This window comes from Cynocephalus volans, chromosome X, assembly GCF_027409185.1.
Source record: "Cynocephalus volans isolate mCynVol1 chromosome X, mCynVol1.pri, whole genome shotgun sequence".
Taxonomy (NCBI): Eukaryota; Metazoa; Chordata; class Mammalia; order Dermoptera; family Cynocephalidae; genus Cynocephalus; species Cynocephalus volans.
Window position 1 is genome coordinate 149,934,372 of NC_084478.1, and position 23,114 is coordinate 149,957,485.

The 23,114-nt window shown below is 36.2% G+C and overlaps 1 pseudogene; it reads left to right on the forward strand.

Moving 5' to 3' along the window:
- The window catches only part of LOC134368467 (testis-expressed protein 15-like), a 62,368-nt pseudogene extending 39,461 nt beyond the window's left edge, over positions 1-22,907 (forward strand).
- Positions 22,908-23,114: the final 207 nt, after the last annotated feature.

Below are 23,114 nucleotides of genomic sequence, written 5' to 3' on the forward strand. Positions count from 1 at the left end.
CCGTACTTCCTTGCACTCCTGACACTGGCCGGGGACGCCCCACACCTCCAACCCGCCAGAGAACCGTGGAGGGAGTGGGAGGGTAGGCCAGCCCGCGGGCTCTGGAAAGCCCCACGCCGGGCCAAGCAAGTGGGAAGGCTCAGTGAGGGCCGAGCCGGGGGAGCTGCTAGCACCTGGGAAAATGGAGGCAGCACCGGGGCGGTGAGTGGCCTGGTGATGCAGGCGGGAGCCGGTTGGGTGTCAGTCCCCCAAACAGGGCTGGTCCAGGGGTCACTCACAGGGTTGTGCCAGGTCGGGTGCTCACTCTCTGCCTCTGGTTTGCCGCCTTCCCTGTTCTCGGCTGCTGCCGCCTCGGGCTGTTCAGTCACGGCGCAGCTCGGGCGCTCCCAGGAATCTTCTTTAATGCTGACCTGAAACCTCGAATCCTGAATAGGGCAGCTGGCCACCTTCAGCGCGGCCCCGGCCTCCGGGATCCTGTCTGCATCCAAAGCAGCCCTGGCACCGTGTTCCCTGTTTCGAGACTCGCTTTTGCAGCTAAGAAACAGTTCTTTTCCTGCTCCACACTTCAAAGCTGTTGCCTGTAAATGAGGCAGCCTCTCCTGCCGGGGGTCAAAGTGGTGTTCAGCCCCCACGACCGGCCACCAGCAGCGGTCCTCCCTTACGAGATGGCAAGAGGAAGGTCCACAAGTTTCCTGGCTGCCTGAGGCCCAGTGGCCGCCTTTTCCACCTCAGCTCCTCCGCGCCAACCTCCGCAGCCACCGCCATCTTGAAAACCTAAATAAGATCCCAATTTAATTTATTTTACATTTGCATACTTAGTTGTCTCAGTACAATTTATTGGAGAATCCATTTTTTCCACTGATCTGCAGTACCACCTTTGTGATATATCAGTTGGCCACAGGTGCTGCAAAGATCTCTTACTGGTCTCTCTATTCCATTCCATTTGTCTCTTTGCCTATCCTTTTGCTATCTGCACCTTGCCTTAATTACTGTAACCATTAAAAATGCTAATACCTACATATCTGGTCCTCCATCTTTATTCAAAGAATTTTTGCCATTCATATACATTTTAGAATCAGCTTATTAATGTTTGTCTCCAAATATATTAGAATTTTGATTGAGATTGATTGAATCTAGTGATTAATTTGTGGGAAATTAACATCTTTCATATATTGAGTCTTCTTTTAACATTGTATTTATCTTCATTTCAGTTGTCCCTAATGTATTTCAGTTTTATAATTTTCTCTATAAGTTCTTACATGTCTTGTTTTATGTATTTTTAAAGATTTGGTATTTTATGCAATTTTTTAAATGTCTTTTTTAAGTTTTGTTTTCTTTTTATTGTTGGTTATATCAATTTTATTTAAAAGTGTACAACTTACTGATTTTTAGTACATTCACAAAAATATGTGCAACCATCACCACAGTCCGTTTCAGAACTCTGAAGAGTTTTAAAGACTTTGAAAGCTGTCGCATCCCTTTCATCTCACGCTCCGCCCACCACCCCAAGCCCTAAGCAACCAATGATCTATTTATTTGCCTATTTTGGGCATTTCATAAAGGTTGAATCATAGATAATTGTTGTCCTTTTGTGGCTGGTGTCTTTCACTTAATGTTTTCAAGGTTCATTCATGTGGAAGCATGTATCAGGACTTCATTTCTTTTTATACAGTGATATTCCATTGTATAGATACACTACACTGTGTTTATCCATTTATCAGGTGATGGACATTTGGGTTGTTTTCACCTTTTGGCAATTACGAAAATTCTGCTTTGAATGTTTGTGTACAAGTTTTCAAATGGACATTTGTTACCATTTCTCTTGGTATAATATACCAGGGAGTGGAATTGCTGGGTCCTATGTTAACTCTGTGTTAACCGGTGAACAACTGCCAGACTGTTTTCCGAAGTTGCTGTACCACTTGCATTCACACCCACAGCGTCTGAGGGTGAGGATGTCTCCACAGGCTGTCAACACTTAATTATTATCCAACTTTTTTGTTAAACCCATCCTAGTGGGTGTGAAGTGTCGCTCTCAGGCTACGTTTTGCACTTCTTTTGTTAAATTTATGGGTGCTTTTGTGTCCTGTTCGTTGCAAGTGTATAGAAATACCATTGATCTGGGGATATTGATCTTATATCCTGCAACTTGCTCTGAATGTATTATTCGTTCTGAAAGTTTTGTAGTGGATTCCTTGGTATCTTCTATATACAATATTATGTCATCTGCAAATGCAGATACTTTTACTTTTTCCTTTCGATCTTTTCATTTTACTTATTTATTTATTTTTTGCCTAGTTGCCCTGGCTGGTACCTTAGGTAGAATATTTGAGAAAAGTGGTGAACAGAGACATCTCTGTGTCTTGTTCCCAAACTTAGGGAGAAAGCATCCACTGTTTCACCAATAAATATGATGTCAGTTGTGGGGCTTTTGTAGAAGCCCTTTATCATGTTGAGGAGATTCTATTCCTAGTTTATTGAGTGTTTTTACCATCAAAGGATATTGGATTTTGTCAGAAGCTTTTTCTGCATCTATTGAGATGATCATGTGGTGGGTTTTGTTTTTTACTTTATTACATTAATTAATTTTCAGATGTTAAGCAAACATTACATTCGTGGGATACATCTCATTTGACCATAGTATATGCTTCATTTTAAATGGTGTCAGAATCAGCGTGCTGCTATTTTGTTGAGGATTTTTGTGTCCATATTCATAAGAGATACTTATCTCTACATTTCTTGTGATATCTTTTTCGGATTTTAGTGTCGGGGTAATATTGGTCTCAGAACAAGTTGGGAAATGTTCTGTCCTCTACTATTTTTTTGTGGATTTCGTGAAAAATTGGTATTAATTCTTCTTTAAACATTTCGTAGACTTCACTAGTGAAGCCAGCTGGGCTTGGGTTTTTCTGTTCAGGTAGCATTTTGATTAATAATTCAATTTCCTTTTTTAAAAAAATAAAAAAACAGTTTTATTTATATTGGTATCGAGAAGAAAGAAATATTCAAAAAAAAACTGAACAAAAGAATTGAGAATTTTACACTAATTTTTTTCAATATAATAGAGCTATTTAATGTAATTTTTAAAAGATTAACAGAAAACAATTAGATTAATGCCCAATATTAGGCTTATGCTGTTCAGATTTTTTTTTGGCCGCAAGACAAGTCTTAATACACTTAAAATGACTAAGATCATAGTAAATACGTTTTCTGACCAAAATAACAGAAGGAAATTAGGAAAATTCCCGACTGTGTGGAAACTAAACAACACTCTTCCTAAATAAGCAATGGATAAAAAGAAAAATCACAGAGAAATTAGAGAGTACTTTGAGATGAATATCATAGCGTACCATATCAAAATTTAAAGGATGCAGGGCTCATGCAGTGCTAGAGGAAAATTTATACTTGTAAACACCTATATTAAAAATAAGAAAAAGCTCAGATCAGTAATGTAAACTTCTACCTTAAGAAAATAGGAAAAGAAGAGCAAACTAAATCAAAAGCAAATATAAGTAGGAAATAACAAAGATTATATCAGAAATATACGAAATAGGAAATTAAAAAACGATAGAGAAAATCAACAAAACCAAAAGTTGACTGTTTAAAAAGATCAACAACGTTTGCAAACTTTTATCTAGACTGACTAAGAAAAAAATAGAGAAGAATGAAATTACTAAAATCAGAAATTAAAGCAGGGACATGGTCGAGCAGTTTCTACTTCTGTTACTTTGGAGCAGACTTTGAGAAGAGAAAGGACCTCTTTTTCCAGTCTCTACTGATGACTCTTCTTGTGTCAATGCAGATTCTTCTTGTGTCATTGCAGTCTGACGGGCCACCTGCACAGTTGACTATAGCTACCGCTGTGGCGTCGAGCCACTTTTGCAGCAGTTGTGACTGAGGCACTGGCTGTGGCAGGCCACCCATGTGAAAATGGTGTTTTCAGTGTGTTCCTTGCCTGCTTACAAGTGGAGAGGGCTGCCCTCAGCTCCTGCCTAGGTCCCCGGGCATGCTCCGTTTCCTGCTTGCTTTCTGACTGCTAATTCAGTTTCTCCATTGATTGTGGGTCTATACAGATCTTCTGTTTCTTCTTGCATTGGTTTCGGTAGTATCTGTCTTTGTAGGAATTTCTCCATTTCATTTTACTTTCCTAATTTATTGTCATACAGTGTTCATAGATTTCCTTTATAGTCTTTTTTTATTTCTGTAAGGTCATTAGTAATGTGCTCTCTTTCATTTCCTAGTCTATTATTTTGAGTCTTCTCTTTTTTTCTTGGTTAAAGGTTTGTCGATTTTGTTAATTTTTTTTCAAAGAACTAGCGTTTGGTTTCATTTTTTTCCTGATTCTTCTATATTTCATTAATTTCCTCTTTAAATTTTTATTTCCTTTTTTCTGTTTGCTTTTAGATTTAGTTTTCATTTTTTTTTTTTTCTGGTGTCTTAAGATGGAAGGATTAGGTTCTTAATTTGAGATCTTTACTTAATATTATAGTCTCCAGTTACATCCATGTTACTGCAAATGATAGGATTTCTTTTTTATATAGCTAAATAGTATTCCATTGTGCATATCTACTGAAGTTTTTTAATCTATTCACCCATTGATGGGCATTTAGGTTGATTCCATCTTTTGGCTATTGGGTACAGTGTTGCACTGAACATGGGAATGCAGGTGTCTCTTTGATATATTGATTTAGTTTCCTTTGGGCATATACCCCATAGTAGGATTGCTGGGTCATAAGAGTAGTTCGACTTTCAATTCTCTGAAGAACCTCCATACTATTTGCCACAGTGACTGTACTAGTTAAACACATCCCCACCACCAATGTAGGAGAGCTCTCTTTTCTCCACATCCTTACCAGTACTTGTTATTTTCTTTCTTTTTGATAATAGCCATTTTAACTAGAGTAAGATGAACTCTCACTGTGGTTTTAATTTGCATTTCCCTGATGATTATTGATGTCGAGCATGTTTCCATGTCTGTTGGCCATTTGTTTATCCTCTTTTGAGAAATGTCTGTTCAGGTCCTTTGCCCAATTTGAAATTGTGCATTTTTGCTGTTCAGTTGTTTGAATTCCTCATATATTGTGGATATTATCCCTTTGTCAGATACGTAGTTTGCAAATACTTTCTCCCATTCTCTAGGTTGCCTCTCCACTTTGTTGACTTTGTTCTTTGCATTTTGGCCTATTAAAATATTTAATTTATATGTAATCAACATCATCTTTTTCTTTTGTGTCTTCAGTCAGGCCTAAAAAGTAATTTCCTACTCCAAGATTATAAAAACGTTCATGTTTTCTTCTAGTCCTTTGACGATTCTTTTTTTCAATGAATTGCATTTTGGTATGAGGAGGTGTAGGGATCTATCTTTCCTTTTACCTTTCCATTATACTCCCACTCTTAAGAACTACCTTTCGTTACCAGTGGTCATATTTTCACTCTAGCTTACTGTAATTAACAAGATACAATCACAAATGATTATAAAATTTAGAGATTTTACATTTGAAAAATAATATTGTGGTGCTTCTTGGTGATATGATTATGACTTCATATATCTTATAAACAATTTTTCATCATTAATTTCTGTTTTAATAAAAGAATTTTTATGGTGTTACTTAGCTGTGAATGTTTTGTGAACATTTTAAGAGAAATTATTTACTTGTTAAATATGCATTTTTATAAGTTCCTTTGTTATTACCTGAGTTTCCTTATGAAATTTAAGAATACATTTCTATAAGTTATGAAGGAAAATATGCTTTCATTTTCCAGGTTTTTATGTACTTAAACCATTAATAGGAATACGTATTTCACAATTGAGGGGGTGGGGTAGTGATTTGCTTTGCTTCCTGGAAAAGATTTTGTGGAATCGTTTTGGTTTTCCCCCCCTACTTCTCCACCTCATTCTCCTTTCCTTTCCTTTTTTGTTTTCCTGTGATAGAAGGGGGGAAAGCAAGGTAACAGTAAATGGAGGTAATTTTGCCTAGATGTTGTTGAATGTTGGAAATTAATATAAGAAAGGCTTAGTCTGTGAGAAAAACGTTCTTATTCCTATTTAATTTTTGTATTTCTTGTCAGAATTCAGTTTTCTCATAGCAAATACTATTTTTTAGAAAGTTTTCTAGACTAGGACAGAGTTTCACGCCACATCATTTGTACAGTTTTGGTTTGTTACACATTCTCTTCTCCTTTTGCTTTTTCTGTTGAGAAAGCATTTTAACATTAAGTTATTAAACTTTCAATTAAAATCAATCATAACACAGTTTGCTTGTATTAATAGAGTTTTCTATAGAAAAATTTTTTGTTACTTATTTTTTTACTATCTTATTATTTCCACAGAAAGAATATGTTCACCGAATAACTGTTCAGTAGCCAAAAGAATTGGAAAAGGAGAAGATGCTACAGTCATCTTTGAGCATTTCAGGAAACCCATAAATCCATTTGTTCAGGAAAATTTTTCATGCAAGGCACTAAGTGCAGAGAATAATACTTCCAACTCAAATATTTCTAATTCCTATGGAAATGTGCAAAATGAAAACATTCCTATACTTGAAACATACAATGGACAGACAGAGCACAATTTAGCAGAAATTAGAGACACTTCTCAAGCACATGATTCAGGTCTTTCATTTATGCCCAGTAATACCAAAGAAAGTGTTAATGATGACTATTTGTTAAACTTGACATATCTTAAAAATGTTTTAAGTGAGCTTTCTGCGGTTATTCCCTTTTACAACAATAGTGTCTCAAGCACATTTATTACTTCAAAACTTATCAAAGACCCAAGACTGATTAGGAGAGAAAAAGCCATGGAAAAGCACAATAATACCACATGTTTATATGAGATTTTGCCATTTGAGAAAAGTTCAGGTTATGTTAATTCAGAAATACACCTGTCATCCATGCCAACTACTTCTTCCTCTTCACCTGAAGTGGTTCCTGATAATCAGGCTATTCTTACTTATTGTTTGGATGCCCCTCGCTTCAAAATGTCTTTTGATGATTCACAATCTCAGGCCCACAGCATGGACTCTATGCACTACGATTGTACACCTTCCAATAAAATGACGTTAACAAGACAATGTAAGGACCAAGATAATTTTTCCTTGCCAATTCCTTTGTCAAATGTAGTTTCAGAGGTTGAGAGCCAAAAACACAGTGAGGAAAAAGCCCAGAGAGGCCAACAGAGAAGCAACTTCCCACTTGTAATTAAACAAAGCAGTGAGACATGTAACTCTTATGGATCAGTGAATACTTGTCAAAAGAGTACAATAGTCACAGCTCTGAGAAATTACAGTCTTCTAATTTAAAAATTGTGTATCAAACTGGTCACCAAATGTCTATAGTTTTTCCACTCCAAAAGAAAGAACACATAGATGAGTACATTCAAAATATTGGAAAGATGAGAAACTTCAGTGACCCAGAAAACAATTCCCAATACAAAAAGAAGTAAACTTTATGGAAAGAAACTGAAAATTATTTTACTAATGAAACAAAAGTCAGTCCACTAGATAATTATATTTCATTGCACCAAGAATACAAAAAGGGTGAGAATCTTAATTCTTTGGGGAAAAACTCTGATAAAATATTAATTACTCAAGAGTTTGGAATACCAGAATCTTTCCCATCTGCCACAAAGGATAAGGATGAACTAGATCAGCTAGCATTGGAATTACAAAATAATCTTACACCAAGTGTAGAGAACCTTTCACAAAAGCATGCTCAACACTCTTTGGAGTATGAAGATAACTTCCATACCGGTTTTGCCATTGCTCAAAAGCTAGTGGAACTGAAATTGGAAAAAACAAATCAGAATTATGTTAGCATCATGAGTGATGCTTTCCACGAAGCAAAAGACATTCCCCAGGCCAAAGAACTGCTCACTGATACAGTTATTTCATCTCATGACAATTCGAACTGCAGCATAACTAGAGAACATGTGTGTGTCCATAGGAAAAATGAAAATGAGCCAGTGCCATCGGAGAACAATCACCGAGACTGCCGAGGAATTCCTCACACTGAAGATGAAGGTCAAGATGACAGTCTGTTCTGTAATACACACTTGAACAGTGATATATGCCTGAATATTAATTTCAGAGAACAAGGAGATAAGGATAAAGAAAACCACAATGAGGCTAAAGAGGAAAATGGTGCTTTGTCTTCAGAAAACAAGATAGAAATTATATACGGAGACGAGAAGCAGGATTTTCATACAAACAAAAATTTCACCAGTGTAGATGAAAGAAAGAGGAAAAACTACAGCAATGTAGGAATTCTGAGTTCTGAAGAATTTTCTACTACGTTTAACTCGATGTGGGGAGAAAGATACGTATTAACAGAAACTTCATTATTAGAGAGTGAAGATAGTGGTGTAAAACAAAAAGATACTCAAATTACTGGAGGAGGTGTAGAGCATGTGGCTTCCACAACATTTCCCCAAATTGCAGGTTCATCGGTGTGTTTAGCTTCAAATGCTGCAGTACAGATAACTGGTACTACTATACCTGCATTAAGCACGAATCATGAAGATCACCAAAGATACCACTTAAAAGAAACTTGTTCTTCTGAGAGTCCAGATTTTGATTTGTTAGCAAAACATAGGGCTTCTGATTGTGAAATTAATATGGATAAAAATAAATTACAAGACTCTTTTCATCTATCAATAAATGAGAAATCAGTTCTTCAGAATTTGGAATTGGAAAATGAGATTGAAGTAGGATCAGAACAATGTGATGATGCTTTTCTATTTCAACAAGATGCACATGGCCATGCGAATGTACTTTATGAGGTATCTGGGGCCTCATATGAGGCTCTAAAGTCTCGTATAGATTGGGAAGATCTATTAGGAAGCAATTGTGGAGAGAAGGAAGTTTCGGATAACCCCAAAAGAAGGAAGAATAGTGATCAACATTCCTGTAAGGAAAGTAATTTTTATTCATCCACACAAGAAAACAAAACAGAGCTCCTCAACCCAATTTTACTCCCAGATCTACCAGTGATAATGACTAATATATTCCAGCCACGATTCTGCCCCACTGCTGACTCGCTTGTGTTGAAAGATAATTCTGGCAAATGTGTAACTGAAGCCCTAGAACCAGAAATAAATAAGAAAGAGGGGAAAGCTCCAGGATTTGAAATTTATTCCCAGCCTTCTGGTGAAAATTCATTCTATCCATATGAAGATAAGTTTGATAATAAAAGGCAAGAATCAGTACTACTGAGTAAATCTGAATACTCCCATTCCTTTGACTTGAGTCATAATACACGTGTGAATCATATGTATGAAAAAGAAAACAGTGAATTGTTGTTTACTAAACCTTCTAATGTCACAACAATAAATGACGAAAGCAGATGTTTCTCTACGAAACCAAAAACTGACTGTAATGATACTAAAAGCAAAAAGGATGTGGAATCAAGAATTAGCAAAAGAAAGCTATGTACAACATTTGAAGATCAAAACATATCAGATAAACGTTTAAGACAATATCAAATTTGTGAGAAGAAGAGGAGGCTAACCAGGCAAGACTCATTTGCGTGTTTTGCTTCATTGTCCCAAGGATGAAATAAAACATTTTCACAGTCAGAGAAGCACATTAGGAATGTTCTGGATATTCTAAATAATGAAGCATCTTCATGCAAAAGCAAACGTATTTCCAAAAGTCTTGAGAGAGCTGTCTTTCACTTAAAAAAGGCTCATAGATTAGTTCACACCTCTTTGCAGCTTATAGCTAAAGTGGGAGAAAAAAGAAAGGGCACATTACCAAGATCACATGCAAAAATATGCAATAATTTCTGGGAAACTCGTGACCTTCAAGGTTATAGTCCTGTGTCTGAAAGAAAATATTCCACTAGGCATGTTTTGTCAAAAAGAAAACATGACAATCAGGAAGAGAAAAGAGCTTTAAGATTTGATTTTCGTAAGTCATTAACCCCTGTAGCAAAGCACAAATCTTATAAATCAAATGGAGAGAGAATCACAATGTGCCTTTCCAAGAAGAGTGTAGCCAGCAGTGTGCCCAGAAGTTACACCACTATTCACGTGAGAGAATTTTGTGATCAAGAACAGTGTCCTGAATCACAGTTGCCCTTATCCTTCGCATTCCAAAGTACAAGTCAGTCAGCTTATAATAACAGTATGGAAAATCCAAGATCATCAGAACCTCAGCCCTTTTCCAGAAAAACTGGTTGTCTGTTTTCCTCAGACCACCCAGATGAGGAACTAACTGTAAAAGAAAACCAAATTGATATGAAGGTTTCATCTAACATTAGTAAATATGAAAAGCTTGAGAGCCATTTGGCATATAATAATGGTAAGGATGCTACAAAAGAAAACATTTCTGAGGCTCATGAACTAATAAATCAAAGTATCTTTAAGTTGCGTAAAAGAAAAGAATGTAAGTAACAGCACAGACAGAAACTGTGATGCAACTTGTCCAGCTCACCCAAAGGTGAAACCGGGCATATCTATTTCAGTCTTAGAATCAAATGTGAAGCTCTTTTTCAATGTTGATGTCTATAAAGGAGATAACCTTATTTCATCTGGTTATAAAAGAAAACTGGAAGTAAGATTTCCTATAGAAAAGTGGACAGCTTCTACTGAGATCTCCAAACCAAGCATTATTACAGGAAACATCCTTATGGGCTTATTAAACCTAACTTTGATAGCAAGCAAAAATTACAGTATTCCTCAATTGTTATCAGCCCCTCCAATGACAGATAGTGAGAGAGAATCTTCGAAATTTTATTGGGATAAACAGAGAAATTTTGCTTTTTCATTGTTGTGCAACATCTACTGCTGTATCACATCCGCAGGGATGTAGCGGAAAAGAGTTAGTAAAGACAGAAGAATGCTCTTCAAGTAATTGCTTCCACGTAGATGGGAATGAAACAAATGTTAATGAGAATTCTGAGTTGGGTCTGACATCAGTAACTGAAGAGAGTTAAAGATTTGGGAAAAGTAGAATGAAGAAACTATCTCCCAATGATAATTCTCTGCTCTTAAGAGATAATATAAAGGATTCTTTAGAAAAGTGCATTGCAAAGAAAGTCATTCAGGACAGAAAAAATGTGGAAAGTTAAAAAGGCAGAAAAAACAAAAGATTCAGTTTACAAAAAAAGCATGACTGGAGGATCAACTACTGAGACTGAGTACAAAAATCAAAAATCTTCGAGGAGGAATCCTCCCACTTAAATGAGAAAACAATTAAAAGTAACTTTACTGATTTTCATTTAAGCATTAAGAATACTACTCCTGAGGCAGTCTCTTTGAATCACACAGTTTCTAATCAGTTTAACAAAAGAGAGGAGAGGGAAGTTAAAGTCGGTGATGGCTCTCAGTCTAACTCAACATTACATTCAGAAATAGCCTGTATTTCCAAACCAGTCATTCTAGGAATTAATTGTATGCCTATTTAACATGCTCACTCCGAAACTTCTAAAGTCACTCCTCTTCAAAAGAAACCTACATCACATATAAATGAATTTTAAAAAGGACATTGCTCAGCTAATCGTATGACTCTTATAGCTAAGCTATCTGGAATTTTGCAGAGGGCAGATGAAGCTTCTTTGCAGATTCTATGGGAAGAAACTAAAGTTTGTCAAAATATTCTCCCTTTATTTGTTGAAGCTTTTGAAAGGAAACAAGAATGTTCATTTGAACAAATCCTGATTTCAAGAGAACTGTTGGTAGAACAAAACTTGTGGAATAATTGCAAACACAAGTTAAAACTGTGTGCTGTAGACACTTTAGTAGAACTGCAAAAGATGATGGAGACTATTCAATTCATTGAAAACAAAAAAAAAGCCTCTTAGGAGGTGAACCAACATTCCAAAGCTTGCTTTGGTATGATGAGACATTGTACAGTGAGCTGCTTGGCAGACCACGAGGATGTCAACAGCAGTCCAGTTTCTATCCTGCTTTTCAAGGAAGGTTAAAATATAATGCATTCTGTGAGTTGCAGAATTATCGTGATCAATTAATTGAATTGTTTGAAGACACAAAAAGGAAAAATAATTCATACTATGCATTCTTAAAATACAAACGACAGATTAATGAATGTGAAGCCGTAATGAAACATTGTTCTGATTGCTTTGACTTTTCTCTTTCTGTTCCATTTACCTGTGGCGTTAACTTTGGAGATAGTTTAGGAGACCTAGAAACCTTAAGAAAAAGTACTTTAAAGCTTATCAGTGTATATAGGGAGTCTCCTAAAGCTCATTCTTATCCAGGAAAACAAGACCATCTGTGGGTTATCATAGAAATTATCTCCTCAAAAGTTAATTTTATCAAGAGCAACGAGGCAGTGAGTATTAAAATATCTCTTTATGGTCTGGAACATATCTGTTTTGATGCTGCAAAAAATCTTTTTTGGAAAGAGAGAAGACAATCTTTCAGCAAAGAATACTCAAGGAAAAAGAAGAATGAAGTGCTACTCAAAATGAATCAATGCGCTTTTTCTCAGTTGCAGAAGATATATGATACTCTGGCTAAAGATCTGAATGATGAACCAATTTCCAGCATTGGGCTTGAGGAAGATGCTCTGATTGCTTCCAGAAAGTCAGATAATCTAATAAACAAAGCCACGATTAGCATAGAAAACTGTAGGTTTAGCGGTACTTTGCTTTCATACCCAGATATTTGTTTTATTAGCGAAATATTAGATCAAGCTGAACTTGCAGACATTAAGAAACTGCAAGAGCTCACTTTGAGATGTACAGATCACTTAGAACTTTTAAAAAAATACTTTCAGGTGCTGCAAGAAGATAACATAGATAATGTTTTCATAACAGAAGAAAATGCTTTGGAAATGGAGTATCCATATCCAAAGGAAGGGGGTATAATGTTAAAATCTGCAGCCATTGAAACATACATTGAAATTGTCATGGTTTCAGAAACAGTTCACTTTCTTAAAAATGTAATGGCAAAGAAACTAGACAAACAGAGGTTTCGAGGTATGCTTTGGTTTGATTTGTCACTTCTTCCTGAGCTAATTCATTGCCAAGAAAAAATGGCTGCTTTTTCATTTCTTAAAGATAACTCAACAGATTGCTCTTGGAAAGAAATAGAGACTGCTATTTCTGAACTTAAGGAAGATCTGGCTATTATCTACAAATATAGTGAAGCTGTTAATTGCTTATATGCTCTTCATTTGTTCTCAGGGGAACTTGAAGAACTTTCAGAAATAAAAAAAAAACTTCTAAAGAAGTCTAAGTATTCCTTTTCCACATATATTGACTTTGTGCCATATATAGCATCCATAAATTATGGAAACACCATGACAGAGTTAGAATACAACTATTGTCAGTTTTCTACACTGCTCGAAAATGTAATGGCTGCCCCTTGCAAAGATTTAGGAAAAATGGCCCATATTGTGAAAGTCATGAAAACGATCGAACATACGAAGATTATAAGTGCTAAAAATTCTAAATTAACCATTTCCTTTATCTTATGTCAAATGCAATGCAACAGAAGGAAGACTTTACAACTGAAGAGTAAAGAAAAGATGAATATTCATGTTATAAAACGTGGAGAAAATGTCAATAAATTCATTTCTTCTGTGAAGGTGCCCTCAGTTTCAGAGTTCATAATTAAAAACGTTACAAATTCCTCTAAAAAACGACCTATCACTGTAGACAAATGTGAAAACTATCAGGAACAAGAGAAAAATACTATTTCCACTTGTAAAAAGCCAAAGGTATGACTGTTTTAAAATGAAACCTGTGTTAAGTATTTTTTTTAGAAGAAATCTACTCTTTAAGCAAACAAGTAGTTCGCAAAATTATAAAAGTAGAGAATGCTTTAAATAATGTCTTGAAAAATGAATTTACTAACTAAAGTATTGGATATTTTTTAAATATAAAAATTATTGTATTTAGAAAACATTTCTTGGAAGCACATGAATTTTAATAGCTTCTTAAGGGAACTCCAATATTACGAATATTATGAATGTGAGTTAAATGAGTGATCAAGTAAGTGCTTACTGAGTAGCATCTGTAAAACATGTCCAATGTTGTTAAAATTAAAAACTGTCTAGAGAAGCCTGTCTATTTGACTATTATCATCCAGATGGGAAGTAGGATAGATATTTTTAAATAGATGATTATCAAGGAGTTAGAAGAATTCCTGTTTAAGCACATTTTAATACACTTTATTTAGAATTTATTATGTTCTTGGCACTGTTCTAAGAATTGTATAAATATTAAGTCATTTATTCTTCACAAAAACCTTATGATGTACGCACTATTATTATCTTATTTAAAAGTGAGGAACTGAGGCATAGAAAGATGAAATAACTCTCCCAAGATCACAGAGTTAGTAAATAGGAGAGCCCAGATCTAAAACCAGGCAGTGAAGTCCCAGAGCCCATACTAACAGTTGCCCTTGCTCTACACTCAGAGGCTTCTCTCGCAACCTTTCAAGAGTTTCTTAGTTCAGAAGTACAGAAACAGAGCCCTATATGCAAAATGAAAAGTAGGATTTTTTCCTCTGCTTGCTATGATTGTATTTGTTAAACTGGTTCTAAAGACTATGAATCTAATCACCGTCGATCACACTACGTTAAGAAAACACCTAGTAAAGAACTGACATATAGACATACTTCAAAAGCACAAGAAAACGGGGTTTACTCCCCATCAAGACTAAAGGGAGGGTGGTTCTCAAAAAAGTGTAGGTATTGAGAAGAAAAGCAAAAAAGGAAAGCTTGGATTGATAGAGAAGTTTTATTTATTGTATGGAAGAACACAGACCAAAGCTTTCCCTTAAGGAAAAAAATGTTACCAAATGAAAGTAAAAATGAAGAGGGTATTTAAGTTATGGGAAATAATGTGAGCAAAGACACAGGACACAATGCTTATTGACATCATTTGAGAAATGAGTTTAGAATTGGAACAATTTAATAGAGTGGGCAAGAGTACACTAAGGATGGAGAAAGAGGAGGTTTCACATTAGCCTTAAGTATAGGCCTAAGGAGTTTGAACTTTACTCTGTATATTTAAGTCTAATGCCATGTGAAATGTGTTTTCTCAGTGGTTTTAAGGGTAAGGAGATTCGGAGTATAGTTAGAAGTAGTAAGTCAGCCATGGATTACAGAATAAAAAAGAAAATTCGTATTTGACAGACATTGCTCAAAGAATTGATGGGGCTTAGTGACTGGTTTACTAAAAAGTATACAAAAAAGGGAGCAGTCATAAATGGACCCAGTTTTAAGATTTGAGCATAAGAAGAATGTTGCAAATTTCTTAAAAAAAGAAAGTTGTTCCAAACGTGCAAAATATGGGAAGTCCAGGCGAGTCACTGTTTTTTGGGGGGGTCGCAGGGATCATTAATGAGTTTAATCTTAGATGATGGCAGAAAAAACAATTGCAAATATCTGATGTTAAAATAATAAATATTTATGTTATAGTTTGTCATCACCAATGTAGATTTTCTTTGTATCTTTTAAACATTGGTTAACATGAAAAACATCACAAAAATCAACAGAGAAAAGGCAACATTCAAGCACCTAAGGTAGGAGTTGGCATCAGCCATATCTGAAGAAACTCTAAACAAAATTGGGCAAATATTAAGGAACAAGAATAAAATAATTATGTATATAATTATATTGGATCATATGTGTAACTTAGTGGATACGAGGAAGCTAAGGAAGGAGAGGAAATTTGTTTCAGGTTATACGGTGCCTTTATTAGGCCTAAGGAGTTTGAACTTCATTCCGTAAGTAATGAAAGGTAACGTCATGGAAGATGTGTTTTGTCAGTGATTTAAAGGATAAGAAGATTCTGAGTACATTTAGAAGTAAGTTAGCCAAGGCTTAGGAAAAGGGTGATTGTTTTACAGAATAGGGAAAGTTTGTATTTGACAGACATTGTTTAAAGAACTGATGGGGCTTAGGAACTGGTTTATCTTAAAAGGCAATATGAGGACATATGATCAGATTACCTTTTTAAAAATTTGTGTATATGACACATCAGCCAAATTTCAAAATTACATAAAGAGATATGAATTTCCAGCGTACGTAACTAACTGGGAACATTAAAATGAATAGTGTGTGTGTGTCACAGACACATATACACATATTATAAATATAGTACTATTTTATAAAATGATGTTTTAAAACCATAAAATTTTAAAGGCTAGTTCTTCTAAGTGAATAAATTATTTTAATGAAAAACTCACTGCATTTAGTTATGTGCTTCTCATTTTGACATGAAGTGACACCACTGGACTTGATGAACATCTCTTGTTTTATTCAACTCTGAGATTTTCAATTTGTGACTGGCTTCATTTTTTTCCATTTTGTGAAGGATAATGAGTAATATAAAAAGGAGAAATAAGCAACCTCATTTCTGTCTTACTTGGTTTTGCTTCTTTAAATACATTTTATTTACTGCATTTCAAGAATTTTTTTCCTAGCATGTATGACTCTCTAAATAGTTGTATAGTGACATAAAAACAAATAGGCATAAACTAGTTTTGTAATCATCTTAGCTTTGTTAACTAAGTATAAGTGGTATTCGCTTCTCAAAGAATCAAGCTGAAGACTCACATAGCAGAAAAAATGAATTCTAATAAAAGATTAATATAGGGTGCTAGTTTCATGGAAATGACTATCTTCTAAGGAACTACACAAAGGGACAGATAGTCCAGGCAACTACCAAGATATAAAGTCAAGACATCGCCGAAGAATCCCTGGAAATGTGATAAAGTCAAATTATACGTTCGGGGAACTCAAAGTATTATATGGAGTTTGAGGATGATTTAGATGATTATTGAAATACCTTTGGAGGACGCTGGATTCAGTAAAATATGAGACTTCTAGATTCCTGAGGTGGATATACAAATTCCAGGCCAAAGATGAATTTCTCTCAACTATAAAGAAGTAGTACTTTATTCCCTTTTTCAACATACTCTTTCCCACATATAATTCAAAGACTTTTATAGAGCACCAAAAAATATAATTATTTTGGGGTCCTGTATTAACTCTCTGGCTCTAGACATTGCCATAATGGATGCTTCTCTCAGCCTGCTTGAGACTGTCTAAATTTAGTTAAGAATGTCAAGGATATTAAATTGGCAAGAAATTTTGGAGGTCTGCTTTGCCCGTTCTCAAAGATGGACCAGCAAAAAAAAAAAAAAATTAGTTTGTTGTAACGGGGAAAAGATCATTTGGATGGGTGTGGAGGAGGTGTGCACAGCTGGTGGTTTCACAAGTTCTATATAGCTAGTTGAAAGTAATGAACATTGTGAACGGGTTGGAGACATATGACTTAGCAACTACACTGAACAACTGAATAATGATAGTTTCCTACTTTTAAAAGCCTCTATCAGGAAATATCCAAAGCACAAAATAGTTTATTACAATATTGGAAATATATTTGAAATGTGGAGTATGTCATCTTCAGCAGGAAAAAGTATCTAAATTCAAACCAAGGGAGTGAAACTGGTAAAATATGTTACTCGTATACTGCCAATAGAATGAGAAAATATAAATTGTGAGAACTGTTCTCCTGAATAATAATTTCAAATGTGTTTCTTTTAAAATTTTGTGACTCTTTATATTTAAAGTTGTTGTATGTATGTGTTACACTTCATAGGAATACAGGATCTCGTCCCCAAAGTGGAGATGAAATAGGATCAGGTTCATCTGACAAGCTGAAAAGAAACCATGCATCTCCAAAAAACACTGAAATGCAAAGATCACTACCTGGCTCACTTTTACCTTTAAAGAACCTGAAAGACACTTGCACATCAAAGTCAGAAAACAAAATAGATACAACTGAAATTTTGTCTGATACGTCAGAACACTTCACCGGACAACAAGGAAAGTTAAATAGCATGAAGAAAAGAAATGTGAATTCTAGTGCTGCTGAAACAGAATGTGATAAAGACTGTAGTTCCTTTGCGATTTGTGACCAGAAAGGTGTAGATGACACCTTTTCCAAAGACCATGAAGCACTTTACATAAATTTCCTAAAAATTCCCCAGATCCTGGACAGAAATCTTGTCTTTCAAACATAAAACCAGGAACCGATATTTCTCTTGAGCTTAGTGCATCAGTGTGTTCAAAGCCTATTTTCTGTTCTGTGAGGGATGTCCATACCAATGTAGAAATGAATGGCACAGTCCTTGAACTTCAAGATAACGAAACAGTAAATTCATCTATTAAAAATTCCACATTCATCAATTCTCCAGAACCCATAGTTATCCAAAATAAAATTCCTGTGTTGCAAATAAATAAAGCACAGCTTGCAAAAACTGAGTCTGAGGAAAAACATAAGAAGGATGCATTGGATTCCAGTACTATATCTTTTGGAGCATCTGGAAGCACAACACTTAATGTGAATCAAACAGCACAGTACTCTTTTTCTGAACAGCAGGATCATGAAACTTCCAAATTTCTAACTCAGAATGCTGCCACATATTGGAATGACCAGGCACAGTCTGCATGCACCCCAATATATAATTCTTTTGAGCATTCATTTGGAACTTCATATCCATACTATGCTTGGTGTGTTTATCATTACAGCAACAGCAGCAGCAATGCCATAACCCAGACATGCCAAGGGATGACATTGCATGAAATGCAGCCACCTTCTGGGATGCTGACTACAGTTGCAAGTACTGTCCAGAACACACCTTCCAATCTTCCACACACTCAGTGTTTTGGTTACACTTCTGGGGAGCCACAAGCAAATGACTTTGTGCCAGTGAATGGGTATTTTCAATCTCACATCCCTATTTCTTAAAATTTTCAGCTGCCAATTTTTTCACATTATGCATCTCCTCAATCATTACCACAAGCTGCATACTCTTACCCTCTTAATCCAGGTGTGTTGCCAGAAGTTCCTCAGATATATGGTGAGTTTCACAAGTTTTAATGCTTGCTTCACTGAGTTTTTACTTTTAAATTTGTACATTTATATAAATGGAAATCACAATAAGTGAATTACTTGTAATATAAGTGATATATGGCAGTCATTTTTCTGTGCAGATTTGTAGAATTGTTCATATATCAAGTAGAGTTGAATTGTTTTGTCAGTTGGAAATCTAGTCAGAAATTAAATTAAAAGAAATCTGACATCACTAATATGTCCTTCAGTAAAATCCAACTTTAATGAATAGTGAAGTAAATTATAGCAATCCAGTGAAAAGTGATGCAACTATTAAAGGGTTTATAAAAGTTTTTAATGGCATGACTGTTTTCAAAACTATAAATTTACCTACATAGATAAAGACATGCATAGAAATACTGAAATAAAATACACGAACATTTTAACTTGTCTACCTCCAGATCATAAAATTTGGGGTATGTAGAGTGTTTTTCTAGATTTCCTACTGTGAAACATACATTATTTCGATAATTGGAGGAAGAGTAAAAAACCAAGGTGGAAAATGAAACTTGAATCATATAAAGCAACCTTTCTTATTCAGTGTTCTAATACGATAACTTGGTGTAAGTGAATGGAGTCAATTGAAATGTAGTGGCAGAAGAACTTGGTAGTTTACCTCAGAACTTGACAATTTTTCTCTTTTAAACACAATTCTATTTGTAAAATATCATGATTAGAATGTAGATTTTTCATTAAATTGAAATGTACATTTTCTAGAGTTAAAGCAAAATTTAAAAACAAATATTAATTCTGCACTTAATTGAAACAATAGTTATACATTAACACCCAAATGTTCCACCATTGGAGAGAAAATGTACATTAAATAAAGTTAGTCATCTCTTAATATCTTAAACAGAAATGCAAGAGAATTTTGTTTAAAATATTGTTCCAAACCTGGGCACTCTTAGAAATTAATACTTAAAAAAAATTAAGAGGCCATTTGTTTGAGTTGGACAGGCAGCAGCCTACTGACATAGTTCAGTTTCTTTTTTTGTTGTTGTTTTTAATTCATTTTATTTATTGAATCAAAATAGATTATACATATTCGGGGGGTTCAACATTGAGATATGTTGATCAAATCAATATTCCTAGCATATATATTGTTACAAATCATAATTATTCTTTATGCGCCTTGTCCAATCTCTCCCTGTCCCCCACTCCCACCCCCTCCCCCCTCTAATTACCCTAGATTTTTTCTCTCCTTCTGAAAGAATAATGTTTACTCTCTTAATTTGTTGCCTAGATGATCTGTCCAATGCTGAGAGGTGTGATCAGATCCCTCAACATTATCATAGAGCAGATGCTTCTTCTGTCTCTCTGAAATGGGCTATGTGGAGAGAGACACCCTCTTCTCTTTATCTCTGCTGGTGACTCTCCTTGTGTCAAAGCACTCTAGTGGTTGGTGGACCATCTGCATGGTGGTTGTGGCATCTAGCTGCTTTTGTGGCAGCCATGGTTATTGCGATGGCTGTGGTGGGCCACCCATATGGAGGTGATGGTTTGGGCATGTTCCTTGGTGCTGGTGGAGTGCCAGGTTGTGGGGTGTTTCTGGTCCCCTTCTTCATGTACCAGGTCCCTGGGCAGGCCCCAAGGCACTGGCTCAGTGTGCCTGGTTGTGGGAGGGGGTCAGGTCCCCTTCTCCATGCCCCAGGTCCCTGGGCAGGCCCCGAGGCACTGGCGCGGTGTGCCTGGATGTGGGAGTGGGGTCTGGTCCCTGGCTCCAAGTCTCCAGTTCCCAGGCAGGCCCCAAGGTGCTGGTGGTATGCCTGGGCTAGAACTAATTTTTTGTCCTTTGCTTACTTCTAAAACGGGTGAACTTCCTGTGGGAACTGGTACTTGAGCTGTGTGGTTGAGCTAAATTGCTGCTTTGCTGCTGTTTCCCTAGGGAAGGTTTTTTGTGTAGCTCAGGGTTTAATGGTTGACCTTATAGGTACTTCTGACTCTCCAGAGACCCGGTGGATCTGGGTTGTGTGGAAACTCTGATCTGGGCCTGAGTTTTTTCATTAAACTGCACCCCTTGCAATTCTGCATTCCTAACCAGTCCTCTCTGAGTGGTCTTGCACTGACTGGGGGGCAGATCGTCTGTGCTTGCTGTGTCCCAGGGTTCTTCAGTTCGGCCCTTCTCCCCCACTGCCTATGCTCCAAACACTTCCCATAGGACAGGCTCTGTGCTGGTCCTTGCAATGACTCACTGGCCTCTGAATGGCTACCTTTATTCAGTTGTTCTGTCTCCTCACACCTGCGCGGGTCCACAGGAGCCCTATTAGTGGTCTCGCTGTCCTGGGAGCCACCAAGGCCCTCTTTTGCCTGCTGCCTCCAGGTAACTCCATCTGAAGGGCACGGCTGATCCTTCTGCTGGCACCTGCTCCATGCACTCAGCAGTTCCAGCATTAAAGCAGTCGTGGCCTGAAACACTCAGAGCAGTTCTTTTTTTCTCTCATCATGGTTCCTCCCACCTTCATGAACTCCGTGGGTCTTTCCTCATCATCCCCTGAGCTCCAGCGGCCCCAGCTTGGTTGATGTTACATTTTGATAGTTGTAAATTGGTTGACTTATGGGAGAGAGAGACGCTGGGGACTGTCTATTCCTCCATCTTGACCGGAACTCCCCATCGTTCAGTTTCTAAGACATCTGAACATGTCAGCACCTCTACATTGGAGTTCCCACTGATTCACTATAACCTATTGAATAAAATTCAAATATTTTACCTTGGAATGTGGAGCCCCTCACCATGCTGTACATCCAGCCTCATCTCCCACCACTTTCACCTACATATTCTGTCATATGACAATCCCTCTGGTACTTGTCTAGTACTTTTTGCACGCTTTTCTCACTTGATAAGGCATGCGAGTATTAGGTTAGGTATTGTAATAATCTGTGTATCTTTCCCTTCCCTCCCTACCCCACCAAATGAATTTAAAGGGGACTAGAAATGTTTTATCTTAGAATCTGAGAAAAGCCATAAGGTAGGGGAGAAAGAAGAGAGGGGGAAAGAATGAGGGCTCTTCAAAAAGTTCATGGAAAGACACATATTATCTTTTAGTTGTATTTTTCCATGAACTTTTTGAAATGCCCATATATGACCTTGCTTTTTCCTTTCTGATTAATTTCATATTATCACTGATGCTGTAATAATGAACTCCAAGCATTGCAGATGCGGCAAACCTATGAATTAAAGTAGAAACTTTAATTTGTGAAATAGGAAATCTTGATTGTTATTGTTTCATAAAGGTTCTTATAGTCTGGGATTTCTTGTGTTCTTAATAGTTAAGCTGTTTCTGATGTTCAAAAAGATAGCTCTAGAATCAAGTTCAGCTATGACTCTCAAAAATCTTAATTGTTTCCTCTTTGATTATTATTAGACCAATGAAAATGAAAAAGAAATAGTTATTTACAAGGGTACTTTAAAAAGTTCATGGAAAAATAGAATTAAAAGATAATACGAATCTTTCCATGAATTTTTTGAAGTACAACTGTATTTATTATACTATCCAAAAGTCACTCTAAAAAAAGATCAGGAGGCACTTGCAATGTTATAAACACATCTTTTAGTCTTCATGAGTGCAAAGGATCCATAGAGATCACCTCTGGCACAGGAACTGCATCTTTAAAAGACGTGGAAATCCTTTTGACCTATTTATCACTGTTTGGCTCATGATGCTTGTATTCACCACCAGAAGATGAAACTAAAGGAAAGTGCTGACGTGAGCCCTGTGTGCAGGTTACATTCTTTATTACATTTAATTCTCACGGGATACCTGAGAGAGATGTAGAGATACGGTTCTTTTGCAGAGTAGGAAAGTACCCCTCGGAAAGCCTTAAAAAACTCTCTTCAGATCCTAAGGCTACTAAAGGACAAATGTGCAATTTGAACTCTGAGTTCTTTGGCTCTAACTTAAACTCAGGTTCTTTCCACTGTTCTCTCCACTATTAACCATGAATCTGCATCATTTAACTTACCTAAATCTTTGTTTTGGTTTTTTTTTTCTCCAGCTCCATGGCAGCAAGAAGCCTTTCAGCCACGGCATTGAAAATAGTCTTCTGTGTACTGAAATAAAGGAGATTTAACAAGTTTCTCCAACTATATTTTACCTATATATATTTTAATTTTAACATTTAATATTTTTAAATGTATGTAAGCATGATAGTAAAAATAAATCATATAGTAATTTATAAAAGATATAAATGCAACAGTTTATCACAAAAGGTGACAGGAAATCCATTTCGAACATCTGAAA